The sequence below is a fragment of the Pleurodeles waltl genome, chromosome 5 (genome assembly GCF_031143425.1).
Source record: "Pleurodeles waltl isolate 20211129_DDA chromosome 5, aPleWal1.hap1.20221129, whole genome shotgun sequence".
Lineage (NCBI taxonomy): Eukaryota > Metazoa > Chordata > Amphibia > Caudata > Salamandridae > Pleurodeles > Pleurodeles waltl.
Genome location: NC_090444.1, coordinates 1,174,320,080 through 1,174,333,853, shown reverse-complemented (window position 1 = coordinate 1,174,333,853; position 13,774 = coordinate 1,174,320,080). Strand labels below are relative to the sequence as shown.

Here is a 13,774-nt window from a genome sequence, read left to right as displayed (position 1 = left end):
TAAAGGCTGGATGTGCAAAACTGAGTTAACCTGATGTGCATGTTAAGTGCCAGAACGCATGCCAAAAAAGGTGTATATCAACCACCCAATACCAAGAGCCAACTTATGCCGAACAGTTAAGCCCAAAAATGCAAAGAATCTGCCAAAACGTATAAGAAAGCAGAATTTTAAAAGTAATTAAATGAAGAGTATCGTAGCACAAGCCTTGAAGTCTAATGTTGAGCTGTCTTCTTTCCCAGCAGACTTCGGTGTAAGGTAGAAAGGAAAACATATTTTTGACTGAGCCCTTAATAATTTTCTGATTGTCTGTTAATCAAAATGTTCCCATCAAAACTATGTTCACTGCCAAGGGATAGAAACTCTTTAAAAACATGAAAGAATCAAGGGATGTTTTTGTTGGTTAAAACAACTTAGCTTCACCTTTAAAAATGAGAGATTACTATTCAGAGGTAAAGGAGGCACTTAGAATATTGGGCAAGTCTGCAAGTCTCATAAACCCCTGGACTGTCCATAATCCACAGATTTATAATAAGGGGAACATGCCGACACCCACATTCATACACCTTTAAACTGAAGGGAATCTCAGAAAGTGAGTAAATGTTTGGAATTGTTAGGTACATGCCTATACAATGCAGATGTACTTGTTTGTTTCTGACCAGGCTCCTCTATGCCTTTTTAAAGAGTCTTAGTTTTGGGAGGACTAAGTTTAAAAAAACAATTGCAAACCGCATATCTTTTCAATTAACATAGTTATTGCCATGTACTCTGTAAAACAAAGTGACATTGGAGACTCGACATATTTTCTTTATAGTTAATGTACTTGATAAAATACTGCCTAACCTCAATTGTTTGCAGATCTAAATTAAATTATGACGGCAGGAAAGCTACCCCCCCCCCCCCACTTCATTTTTGTCTCATTTGCGTTGCAGAGTGGACTGATGTGCCCAGCATGAAAAACTGGTATACAAAGCCAGGGCTGCCCAAAAAATGCAAAGGTTTGGAGCAAATGGTGGGGCCATTTTGGTCCTGGCTCACTACTGTAAATGCATGAGAGATGTAACCCGACTGTATTATTCATATTGAGGTAATGCTATTGAATTTAAGAAATGCTAACACAGTTTCCTATGATGATGACCAGAAATGGATGTGATGTGGATATCTTTGTTACCAAAAACAATATATAAGGTTGTTTAAAAAAAACATTATGAAGGGAATTACAATAGACATTTTAAAATGATCAAGAATAAAAAACCTATTAATAAAATCCTAAGTGAAGAGAGTGGGGAGAAAGAAGCAGGTTTCAAAGATTATGGACATCTATTTGGAAGCCGCAGAAAAGTTTCAAATGCTAACGAATTTCATGTTCTTGGTGCTGGAACTGAATTTGGGAAAAGACAATCTTTGAACGCCCGCAATCTGGGTGACTCTTGGGGGCCCCTGGATACACACTACTATCAGCCACATACAGAGCTATCCAAGGACAAATGTTCTTTAAGTGATGCAGCATCCCTGGGGCGTGGTTTAACTGGCCAAGATGGCAGATGCTCATTAATAAAGCTCCGAATCATCAGCCCTGCCATTTGCCATAATCTGACCCCCAGGCCCGGCTTCAACACACATCTGCCTCGCCAGATGTCCCTTGCCACCAGAGCTGGGCAAGTGTCCTGTCCGCATTTTCCTGGCTCGGAGGAGGCGCTGCCCTGGGTGAAGCGGCAGCCTTGTGGAGAATGCCTCATGGTCACCTGGGCCACAGCTGGCTGCGAGCGGCGAGTGCTGGGTCCCCCCCAATATCAGGGCTCTTGTCAGAGCAGGGTGATAGTACCAGAAATGCAGAGTCCGGCTCCAGCGGTAGTGATGACCAGCTGCCCCTCAGTGCCAAGCACTCCAGTACCTGTTGCGTGGAGCAGTCGATGGGGAGATGCGGCCTCCTTCACAACAGGGTGCAGACCATTCGAAGGTGGGGGTTACCTGTGTACCTCACTCCCTCCCCCCCACCTTAGATCTCCACCCTCTTTGGCCTGGAGTGCATGTATGGTGTGCCCTGCTGCGGGGCGGAGGACTGCCAGAGGAGTGGCCAGGTTCTTGCATGCCAAAGTGCCCCCTTCCCCAGATAGAAGGTAGATGCAGAGATTGACCTAATGGAGGCACAATAGGTACACTGGGGCACACATCCACCCCTCGAGGAGCAACCACACACAGCGCTGACATCCCTGACAACAGACTCCTGCTTCTGCCAGACCCTCCCAGCTATGGCTGGCCTCGGTCACCATTACACACCCGAGTAGGAGTCTTTAGAAGACCTAGTGGCCATCACCCGCACAAGACTACACCACCCTGAGCAGAGATGTGTTTGTACTCTTTGGGGTCCAACCTTTTGGGCAACACCAGGTGAGCCAGTGCTGCCCACTATCCTGGCTAATGGAAACTTGTGAGAGCAAACACTGTACTACTTGGACGTACAATCTCAGCACAACAATGGTTGACCCCACCATGGGTGACCCTACTCTTGCCCCTGGGGCCCATGCGCATGCCAGCATGGGCAGGCTCCAGTTGGCAGCACCCACACAAGTGCATGTGACAGCCAACCCTCTGTCCACCATCCCGGACACCCCAATGCCTGGAGACACGATACACCTGGGACCAGACAAGCTCAACAAGGTGCTTGCAGCGACAGAGAGTCCCGCATATTGATGGAGACCAAACTTGGCTCCCTGGTGATGGAGCTAAGCTTCTTGCGCGTTGACCATTGCAAACTCACTGACAGAGTCACCAACTGGGAAAAGACATTGGCCTCATTGCACCCGCTAGCCACAGATAATCACTGTGCGATTCAGGACCTCCAAGACCCCAGTGCGCCTACTCGAAGGAAGGGCAGAGGAAGCAGAGAAGAGCTGGCGTAGGAGCAATGTACAAATCCTGGGTCTGCAGGAGAGGGTTGGAGAACGTGATCCATTGACTTATCTAGAGACTTGTTTTAGGTCCTTTGTCCCTGCATTGGATCGTACCCCCTTTTTCTCCTTGAAGAGGGTCAACCAGGAGCTGGTCCGTAGTCCTCCCCCGGAACGCCCCCACACTCCATGCTGGCTAAACGTCTGCATGTCAAGGACTGCAATGCCATTTTGCAAGCTGTAAAAGTGTCCGGACTCTTAAAGCTTGAGGACAAGATCATCATGATATTCCTGGACTACACCCAAGCAGAGCAACAGCAGCGCTACTCCTTTCAGGAGGGCAAACGACGGCTCAGACAGCTGAGTGTTCAATATTTCTTGTTGTTTCTGGCCCATCTCAAAATTATCACCGATGTGGCAAAGCCCTCTTCTTTATCAGCCCCAAGGGCGCATGGAACTGGACAGACGTGCACCACCACACTTCATCTACAGGAGATGCGGGTGACCTCCTGGCCCCCACCTGCCATGGCAGAAGCAGTGGAACAGATCACACCAAAGGACTCCCCTGAGACCCCGATGGCGAAATCACCCCCCATTGAACAAATCATAGACAATCGCCTTTGAGTCCTTTGGGCGTCCACAACTCTGGGGACCGGCGCTAGGGTCTCAGACGATGAGAGGGGCTGGCATATCTTAACATCAGATGAGGAATTTGGCTTGTCTGGTGAATCTCACAGAGGTTCTCTGACCCTGCCGCCGGTGACTCCTCAAACAGCAGACACTAATATAGTATTGCTCCCTAATGTCTGGACACGGATAATTTAAGTACTTGTTCCTATTTTTACCCTGTGCTTTTCATGTGCCGCCAACCAGTCCACTACTCTCATACCTAGGTGCCCATGAACTCATGACCTGCCTGAACGATGATCCCACTTCCTCACCTCATACAACTATTGCTGGGTCAAGCACATCCCAGATGCGTAGTCAAATAGGGCACTCTTGCTCTCAGACCTCGCTACCAATTGTTAAGCCACCACCCCCACATTGCAAAATGGTTGCAAATTACAAACTGTTTGGACGTATTGCTGACTGGGGTAGGCCATGTAAGTTGCCTTTTTTACCTGTTGATACCTTTCCCTGCCCCTTCCACACACAATCCACCAGGGCAGACAGGTGCTTCACGCTCCACGCATCACACAGCTGTGGTGATACAGCACCCACATTAGGAGGTAGCCTCAGGAAGATCTCTCCCACATGAATCGCACTCTCAGCCTCATACTACATGGCTCCACCCAGTAACACCAGATTCCTTACCTTAAACATCAGAGGCATACACAAAGCGAGGAAGAATTACCCTCTTACTCATATCAAGCATCAGTAGGCACACATTATAGTCCTCCAGGAAACACATATCACCATAGGGAAGCTGCAGCGATTGCAAAAACAGTGAAGGGGTACGATACAGGCCACTGCCTACTCAGCAAATGTGCGGGAGGCCAGATCAGACTGGAAGATCCTTTTCAGGTACTGGACATAATAACAGACAGGGAGGGGAGATACGTGTTGCTCGAGGGCCAGCTTGATGGTCTGCGCGTTCTCTCAGGGAGTATATATGCCTAGAATACTGATCAAGGAACCTTCTGGACCACATTTTCTGGAGCGCTAGCTCATAAGACGCAAATGCCATGGGTGCTAGGTCGGGACTACAACTGTGTACTTAATCGTCACTTAGAAAAGTGCTCCCCCTCACATGCAATCGGATCATTTCACAGGGTGGGCCTGTCACTGGGTGCCGGCAGATGCATGGGGCGGCCCTATATACTCCTTCTACTCTGCACCACACCGCCTACAAGCGCGTGGACCTCATTTGATGCTCCCTTCCATTTGCCTCCCTCAGTCCGCTACATTGACTATCTTGCCCGTATCATCTCCAATCGTGATGGACATATTGTAGACGTGCAGTAAAACGCCCCACCTCTCCCAACGCCTACATGGCGGCTCCTCCGAGAATGTCTGAAAGATCCAGTCTTCCGTGAAACACAGGACACCCACTTTTGGCGATATTTTGCTGAAAACCACAACACTGCATCTGATACCATAATTGACCGGGACACCTTTAAAGTAGTCACAAGGGGAGCTTGCATGCAGGAGCTAGTGAGAGTCCACAGGACGCTAGACAGAGAGATGGAGAAGCTCCTGGCATGACTGGAGAAAGCTGCAGACCATGATGCCACAAAGGGCCTTGCATTCTCAGAGGCCAAGACACATTATGCGCCCTCCTGGAGTGCTTACGAAAATGCATAGTGAAAGCGACAAATAGTGTCGGCTTCTCGCTTGGATGATACAACAGGACACCCCCGCAAACTCTATTTTAGAAATTATGTCATACTCAGGCACTACCATCCATGAACAAAGTGGCATCCTCCAGGCATTTATCAAATAGTACTCAACTGTATACAAGGCAGCCCCCAATGCATCTGCAGACATAGTGGAAGTTTCTCTATCAGGCCTCACTCTCCTCCGAATCCCTAACACTACCAGAGGCTCCGTGGATGCTGTGATCTTGGCAGCTGACATATAACAGACTTTCAAGGCACTTACCAGCAAAATAAAAAAAACTGGTCCTGAGATGCTACCAATAGAATATTATAGCACCTTTTCCAACAGCCAGGCACCTCACCTGGCGGTGATGTTCAATGATGCTCTGAACACTAGAGAACTGCCTAAGTGACTCTGGGAATCCCTCTTGGTGTCCATTCTCAAACCACATAAGGATCCAACCAATCCATCATGTTACCAACCAATCGCTATCCTTTGAGAGTATTAGAATATCTTAGGGAAGATTCTTTTCAGTAGGTATGCCCAGGTTCTTCCCAAGCTCATTCATCCAGATCAGAATGGCATAGTTCAGGGACGCATTACCTCCCAAAAAAAATAAAAATCAGGTGCCAATTTCACATACAAGATCAGATGCAGATGCATTTCATACATGCAACCAGTCTCTGGATCTGGAGAAGGCATCTGATTTGCTAACATGGGATTACCTCTTACAGATCTTCGTCCGAATGGGGTAGGCACATGCCTGCTACCATACACAAAGCTACTATACACAGGGCCAATGGAAATATGCAGCAGGAGAGGGCCAAATTATGCGGCAGCACTCACTAAATTATGGACTCAGAAAAGGCAATTTATGCAGCATTATGTTATACATTTTGTGATAGTATTACTTCATTATTTCATCATCCTTAAACTAGGTTATACTCTCTAGCGATTGATTGCACCTCATTAGTGCCAGTTAAATACCTAAATATAGGAATAAGCAACAAAAAGGTGAGCAGTCCAGTTTCGCAAAGGACCTTCCACTGCGTGGTAACAAGTGTTGCCGCATTTTAGTATCTTTTGAACCGTTTAAGATAGAAATACGTTTTTTAAAATAAAAATCTACAGATTATGCGGCAGATGATGGATTATGTGGCAAATGCAGCAAATCTATAACTAAGCGAAACTCGCTGCAGCCGCATAATCTCATAATTCCGGGGCTCTAACTATACACTATTCCAGGATTTGCTTAGGTCGCCTTATTTCGCCCCCCGTTCTCAGGGATGTGGAACCAGACAGAGATGACCTTTGTTCTCTCTGCTTTTTGCGATGGCAACGGAGCCCCTCGCCACCAGACTGTGGAGGGATGTATCCCTATAAGTGACATACGCATGCGGTGTCCCTTACGCCGAGGACTTATTCCTGCATCTACAAAAAGTTTATGTTGATCTCTACCCCCTACGCTAAATGATTTTGCGTGAGCAGCAGGGATCAGAGTGAACTGGGCAAAATCATCCATCTATCCACTCTGCCCTGGCTTGACCCCACAGGAGGTACACGTTGGGGACACCTCACTCAGATGGCATGAGGCTTCAATTCGCTGCCTGGGAGAATGACTCTATCACTCCCCAGTTGACCTTTCTGATGGCAAGCTCTGGGCTGCTCTGACCACCATAAAATCACAGGTGCTATTCTGAAAAACCTTACCTCTGGCCCCTACTGGTAAATTAACACTGGCAAAGATGGTAATCCTTTCCGACTTCTTGATTACTTTGCGAACCTCTCCATAGCCCCGCCTCAAAGTTTTTTCTGTGATCTGGATATGCTGATATGCGACCTCCTTTGAGGAAACAAATATCCCCAAACACCCCTTAATAAACTGCAGCCAAAGGCAGTTTGGGCGGCTTCAGAACATCCTCTTTGGAAGCTTACTTCTTCGCAGTGCAGTTAGAATCGGTGGAGCGCTGGACAGCTGGGCGCAACTTGGGAGAAACATGTCATGGACCAGGCCCTCTGTCCCCAACCATGGTACGTGCATTCCTGCTCCCCAAAGTCATGCCCTCATCCCCCATTCTCTAGATGTATCAGAGGCTCGTAGATTCCTGACACAAGTCCATTGCCTCATGTGTCAAACCCCTGCATATGCTCCAGCACTCCCCTTGGTAGGCCTCCCCTACTTCCCTGGCTTCTACTCAACGCTGGAACTATGGAGCTGGCAGGAGCAGTCACTAGTCACAATAGGAGACCTCTTCTCGGGCTACTCCTCACTTTTGATCAACTTACCCACCAGGGCAATTCCTCACCAAAAGACAACTGCACACCTGTCACATACTTTGGGTAACACGTGATGTAGAACCTAGCACTCACCCCATCATACAAGCCATATTACTATGGGTGAAGGCAGTCACGTGCTTACTTGGATACAGAGGGCCATTCAGGAGCTCACCGACACTCCCCAAACTGCATTGACAGGAAAGTGGGAGGACAAAATTTGAAGGGTGCTACATGATGTGAATGGGAGCAGGCCTTAGAGTTTCCCATCTCGTCTCTAGGAATGCCCGCTTTATGAACATACAATTCTTCATTCTCCACTGGGCCTATCTAAACCCATCACAACTCGATCAGTATTTTCCTATAGCACATCTCTGCTGCCCCCCTCTTGCCACTCACCAGATGCTGAGCTACAGTACATGTTGTGGTCCTCCCCAGCCCTTCTGGGTTACTGGCAGTTGATTCATGATACGGGAGCTCACAGTACTCCCTGACATTTACATGTGGGAGGCACACATTTTTGGTATCTTTAAGCATAGGAAATGCTATTATGTGAGGACGTGCTTTGAAGGCATGGTGCTTCTACTGGCCAAAAGGGAACTTAACTTCCAGGGGTGAGCTACGTTGGCCTCCAGTGGCGGCAAGGCACGGGGCGATAGAAAAATGCGGGAGGGCAGATGAGGAAGCTTTGCTTTATGAAGAGTTCCTCCATCTTCATAAGAGCCATATCTCTCCCAAATGGGATGCTCTTCTCACCCAATTCCAACAGCTAATGATGACCTTCCCCCATGAACAACACTGGCTTCAATTGACTCCCCACCAACACCCGAGATCCCACACATGGGATTTCCCACTCCACTCTGCCTCTTTGATTCTCCCAGTCTTTACCCCTGCCCTCTCAACCCACAATCTTCCACTTCACTTCCCACCCATTGATATGTGAGGGCCCAATGCCCCACCCCCTCACGGAACTACTATCTCCACTGCAGACACTCACCTGGTTATAGTCTAACACTCCTCAGTCGAGCGGACCTGCCCGCCACTGTTCCCGAACCGTTCCCTCTCACCCCAAAGTTCTGGGCTCCACCCTTGTTGTGAGGATCGCACATATGTGCTTTGAGTGCCTATTCACACTGTTTCATGAGATTAAGAATGGCTTTTGGCTAATGTTTTACATTCCTGTTCCTTGCATTATCCCGTGGAGTAATAATGCTGTTCTTTCCTTTTGCTTACCACATTTATGAGGCACTACTGCCTGTTTGAACTTTTTTGATGTAAAACCCAAGAAAACATTTTAAAAAAAAGGTGATGTAGCAAACCTTGCAGGGAATACCAGCGTATGTTAACCTGGATTTAGTCATGTGGTCAAATATTTTGGTGGCAAGCAGCTAAGAGCAGTATGCAATTAAAATGGACCCCTAAAAAGTAGGTGGCAAAATCAGAATGGCAATGTCATCATTCAAACTGAAAGGCAGCAAGGCCAGAATATCTGCCTTTTAAGAAGGGATATCAGGAAGAAGTAGGATTTAAAAAGAAGCCAAACAAGCAATGTAAATGTAAAATGTGAATAGATTACAAAGCCTAATGACTTAACAGAAAACACCAATGACAGAAATAGAGATACATTGGTTAAACATACTTTACTGTATATTTTTAATCTGTACAGTGTTTGTTTCCATTTTGTGCTTCAATGCTTCTTTTACTGGCTTATATATGCTATAGAAAGTAATTTTTAACATTTACTTAATTTATTGTAACAAGAGGTAGCATTCGTAAAGTTCAGACAAATGTTGACAACTACAGGGAGTGCAGAATTATTAGGCAAGTTGTATTTTTGAGGATTAATTTTATTATTGAACAACAACCATGTTCTCAATGAACCCAAAAAACTCATTAATATCAAAGCTGAATATTTTTGGAAGTAGTTTTTAGTTTGTTTTTAGTTTTAGCTATGTTAGGGGGATATCTGTGTGTGCAGGTGACTATTACTGTGCATAATTATTAGGCAACTTAACAAAAAAAAATATATACCCATTTCAATTATTTATTATTACCAGTGAAACCAATATAACATCTCAACATTCACAAATATACATTTCTGACATTCAAAAACAAAACAAAAACAAATCAGTGACCAATATAGCCACCTTTCTTTGCAAGGACACTCAAAAGCCTGCCATCCATGGATTCTGTCAGTGTTTTGATCTGTTCACCATCAACATTGCGTGCAGCAGCAACCACAGCCTCCCAGACACTGTTCAGAGAGGTGTACTGTTTTCCCTCCTTGTAAATCTCACATTTGATGATGGACCACAGGTTCTCAATGGGGTTCAGATCAGGTGAACAAGGAGGCCATGTCATTAGATTTCCTTCTTTTATACCCTTTCTTGCCAGCCACGCTGTGGAGTACTTGGACGCGTGTGATGGAGCATTGTCCTGCATGAAAATCATGTTTTTCTTGAAGGATGCAGACTTCTTCCTGTACCACTGCTTGAAGAAGGTGTCTTCCAGGAACTGGCAGTAGGACTGGGAGTTGAGCTTGACTCCATCCTCAACCCGAAAAGGCCCCCCAAGCTCATCTTTGATGATACCAGCCCAAACCAGTACTCCACCTCCACCTTGCTGGCGTCTGAGTCGGACTGGAGCTCTCTGCCCTTTACCAATCCAGCCACGGGCCCATCCATCTGGCCCATCAAGACTCACTCTCATTTCATCAGTCCATAAAACCTTAGAAAAATCAGTCTTGAGATATTTCTTGGCCCAGTCTTGACGTTTCAGCTTGTGTGTCTTGTTCAGTGGTGGTCGTCTTTCAGCCTTTCTTACCTTGGCCATGTCTGTGAGTATTGCACACCTTGTGCTTTTGGGCACTCCAGTGATGTTGCAGCTCTGAAATATGGCCAAACTGGTGGCAAGTGGCATCGTGGCAGCTGCACGCTTGACTTTTCTCAGTTCATGGGCAGTTATTTTGCGCCTTGGTTTTTCCACACGCTTCTTGCGACCCTGTTGACTATTTTGAATGAAACGCTTGATTGTTCGATGATCACGCTTCAGAAGCTTTGCAATTTTAGGAGTGCTGCATCCCTCTGCAATATATCTCACTATTTTTGACTTTTCTGAGCCTGTCAAGTCCTTCTTTTGACCCATTTTGCCAAAGGAAAGGAAGTTGCCTAATAATTATGCACACCTGATATAGGGTGTTGATGTCATTAGACCACACCCCTTCTCATTACAGAGATGCACATCACCTAATATGCTTAATTGGTAGTAGGCTTTCGAGCCTATACAGCTTGGAGTAAGACAACATGCATAAAGAGGATGATGTGGTCAAAATACTCATTTGCCTAATAATTCTGCACTCCCTGTAGTTTTCCCGCTGGTCTAACAAAAGTGAATGTACAATAACCGTTGTTATAAGTCTCCCGTCAAACAACATACTGTGACGGCATACTGACCTAATTATTCCCCCTACCCACCCTCAACTCTCCCCTTTTAGCTTCCAAGAAAGGTTAACATAATATTTATTCATTCCTTTGTCACATTTAATCATACACTCTGAAAAATTCAGGGCAATTAATCTGCATTACCACCAACTGATAAACTCACTCATGCCCTGCTTGTTTGGGAGACGATTCAGTCACTTGTGATGCTTCTTGAGTAAATAGAACTCATTTCTGCCCCAGCCAGCAACACATCTTGAGCCATTGCATCTCTCCTAGTTTTCCACACACGAGCTTCCTCTGCTCCCGCCCACTCAGTCATGTCAGATTCCCATGTCTCTTTGGCTGGTGTCTGTGGACTTAACCAGTGAATAGCAATGCGGTGCCTTGCCAACGTGAGGCCCAGTACAGCTTAACATCTACTATGTTTTTTGTTCTTATTCAACGGAAGAAGGCCTAAGAGGCATTTCTCAATCGATTGTTGTAGCTCCCAAACCCGTGGCCTCCCGCAACCGAGCTAGTAGGTCTGTCCAGTAAGTCTGTAATATGGGACATGACCACACCATATGGATACATTTGACTACATCCACAGAGCATTTCGGGCATTTGTGCTCTCTGTTGGGGTATATAGCATGTAAGCGTTTAGGGTAGAGGTATGTCATATGTATGTAATTGTATTGGATCTGCTTAAAGGGGGCACAAACTGCCACTTCTTTCACAGCAACATGTATCTCGGGCCAGTCCAGTGGGGTTAAGGGGTGTGCGATAAATTATCGCCATGTGGTTTCGATGGGTAATGGTTGTGTTTTCTTATCTGTGCGTGGTGCACAATATAAATGTGTTATTATCCTACGTCCACCCACCATCGCCAGAAATGTGATAAAAGTTTGAGTAGGTTCCGGGGCATCTGGGAATGAAGGCCATAGTTGTCTGGCGGTGGCTGCCATCTTTGCATATTGGAGAAAGTGACCACTACCAAGATTAAATTAATCCTGCGCTTCCTGCAATGTCATGAACATTCCCGCTGGATAAAGGTCAGAGACCATTATGCAACCTCCTTCTTGCCATTTGGCCACTGTCATAGTCTGCGCTACTGGTGCAAAGGGGGAAAGATTTCAAATATCCATGTCAGGGGCATAGGGCATTCTCTTAAGTACCTGCCCTATGGCTTGCTCCCAAATTCTTCCCATAAGGACGATCACATGGGGAAACGTGCGTGGTATGTTATTTTGTTGCATTAATAATTCCCCCAACTGGGCTCTCTCTTGTGTGCCCTCCAATAATGTTTGTTCCCAGTTCTGCTCCCCATCCAACCAATGTACTGCATGCTGCAATTGTGCAGCACTGTAATACATTTCAAAGTCCGGTACCTCCTGACCACCACCTTTCCATTCTCTTCTGAGTGTGGATAAACTTACTCTGCAGCATCTGCCCTGCCAGAACAGATTCACTATAAATTTGTACAATTCTTTAAAGACCACTTTGGGGATTTCTTAGGAGCTTTGCATCACATATAAATATCTAAGTAGGACCACCATTTTCAAAAGTGTGGTTTTCCCCATCAAAGACAAATGTAGGCCCAAAGTCCTTCCATTGCTAGTCCCATATTAAGGTCACAGAAGCGCTTTTCCCGATGGGTGATATACAGGCCCAAATATCTGACTTCACTTAGCTGCCAGGGCAGGGCAACCGCTGCTAGGGTCCCCTAGGGGTGATCTGACAGGCTCCCCAATGGGAACAGGACCAATTTAGACATATTTACCCTGATCCCTGAAAATTCCCAGTATACTTGCATAACATTTAAAAGTATCGGAAAAGATTTATCAAGTCTGTTCAAGGATATCATGGCGTCATCCGCGTATGGCAATACTATGTGTTCCATAGCGCCTATTGTTATACCCTACCTCCAGGGGGCCTGTGGAAGTCTACATTCCAATGGCTCTATGGCCAAGGTAAAAAGCGAGGGGAACAGGGGGCATCCCTGTCTGGTGCCACGTTTCAAGACTATCTCTTCGGAGATGTAGCGCCCTGTTTGAACCCTTGCTCGAGGATGTGCATAGAGTAATTTAACCCATTTAATATAGGGAGTGCCCAGTCACATTCCATCCAGTACCCCCCACATCTATTCCCAATTAAGGGAGTCGAAAGTTTATTCAATGTCCAGGAAGGCCAGTGCATAGCATCCTTCTTGGACATGCTGCGTGTTCATGACATGTGCCAAGCATTGCAGACTGCGCAGGGTGTTCCTGCCGGGGATAAACCCCGACTGGTCTTTGCTACAGAAAGTAATTAAACTAATAAATCAGGTGTAAATCAGAAACTGGTTTACTACACATTTAAAAGAGTATATGAGTACTATGATAATCATCTTGATTTATTACTAGGTCAGAAATCCTTTAATTTCTGTTTTTGGAGATTTTTTTCAAAGCTAATTGAGTCCAGTTTTAAACAAAGCATAATTAATTGAATGCATCTAATACTCCTTGTATATATATTTAAAAAGAAAAAAAACGAGCTGACCCAAGAATATTTGATTTAATCAGACATGGAGATAGACCAAGAATTGCTTGATTTGCGATTTCAGAATAGAAGATATTTCCCTGAATCCACAGGCAAGAAACATTGGTCTGCATGCACATATCTAGGCTTCAGCGCGAGTGCAACGCTATATCACACCTTGTCCTGTTTTATACACTTGCATGCATTTGATGGCCTGGGTGTCACACAACAAAAAACACAGCAGGTAACTCAGACATGTAAAACTAGTGGATATCAAAGCAAACATAAATCAGGAAGTTACTGCATGTGGGCGGTACACTGCAAAACAATCTGGAATGGTACCAGTTAATGGATACC

The 13,774-nt window shown here is 45.8% G+C and overlaps 1 protein-coding gene across 2 annotated transcripts in view; it reads right to left on the bottom strand.

The window, feature by feature from the left end:
- LOC138296348 (heat shock factor protein 2-like) overlaps positions 1-13,774 on the bottom strand; it is a 198,325-nt gene that overhangs the window by 157,378 nt on the left and 27,173 nt on the right. The window lies entirely within an intron of this gene.